At 70.4% G+C, this 1,031-nt stretch overlaps 1 long non-coding RNA gene across 1 annotated transcript; it reads left to right on the forward strand.

Moving 5' to 3' along the window:
• LOC113942739 lies at window positions 1-1,031 on the forward strand. The gene is made up of 3 exons (XR_003526035.1): window positions 1-22; window positions 477-564; window positions 922-1,031. It is a non-coding gene; the product is annotated as an uncharacterized LOC113942739 (long non-coding RNA).

The following is a 1,031-nucleotide window of genomic DNA, read 5'->3' on the forward strand; positions in this document are numbered from 1 at the left end:
ACTACTGCAAAGACCCCCCCAGGTGGGTGACAGGGGTGTGGGGGGGGGCACAGGGGGACAGAGGAGGGCAGGGGGGACAGAGAAGATGGGGATGTGGGGGTGGGGGGCACAGGGGGGACACAGGGGGGACACGGGGGGGACATGGGAGGGACAGGGGGAGGCACGAGGGGGCACACCCAGGGGTCAGTAGGGACGTGGTGGGGTGTTTTTTGGGGACAGGGAGGGCGGGGGGTTCTGGGGACAAGAGGGGATACACAGAGAAGATGGGGCGGACAAGGAGAGAGGGAGGACTTGGGGACAGGGGGGGGCACCCTGGGGCCACCCAGGGGGCGGTGGGGACATGGGGGGACAGGGAAGCCTGGGGGGGGACACAGGGTGGGAAGAGCAGCCCCCACCCCTGAGTGGGGCCAGGGAGGGGCCATGGAGAGTGTCCCTGACCCTGTGCCCCCCCCGTGTCCCTCCCCTGTGTCCCCCAGACCTGGATGCGGTGACACTGGGCCTGTCGTGTCTGCTGGTGGTGCTGCTGCTGGGACTGGGGGCACTGGGACTGCTGGGACACCACCGGTATAGGGGGGCACTGGGGCTACTGGGGGTGCACTGGGGCTACTGGGGGCGCACTGGAGCTACTGGGAGGGGCGCTGGGACTGCTGGGACACCACCGGTACAGGGGGTGTTAATTTGGGGTCCCAGGGGGTTCTGGGGGTGCCTGGTGAATTTGGGGGTCCCGGGGAGGTCTGGGGGAGGGTTGGGGGTCCAAGGGTCCTGGGGGGGTCCCATGCAGGGGGATTCACCCCAGGCCCCCCCAGGCTCCTAAGGGAGAAGCTGTGGCTGGGGGGGCTGGGGGGTGGGGGGGGGGGGGGGGGGGTCCTGGGGGGTGCGGGGGGGGTCCTGTCCAGGGGGATTCACTCCAGGCCCCCCCAGGCTCCTGAGGGAGAAGCTGTGGCCGCCGGTGCCAGGCCCCGAGCGGGAGTTCGAGGGGCTCTTCAGTGCCTATGGGGGCAACTTCCAGGTGGGGGAGCTTTGGGGGGGGG

This window comes from Corapipo altera, unplaced genomic scaffold, assembly GCF_003945725.1.
Source record: "Corapipo altera isolate COAL_440 unplaced genomic scaffold, ASM394572v1 52029, whole genome shotgun sequence".
Lineage (NCBI taxonomy): Eukaryota > Metazoa > Chordata > Aves > Passeriformes > Pipridae > Corapipo > Corapipo altera.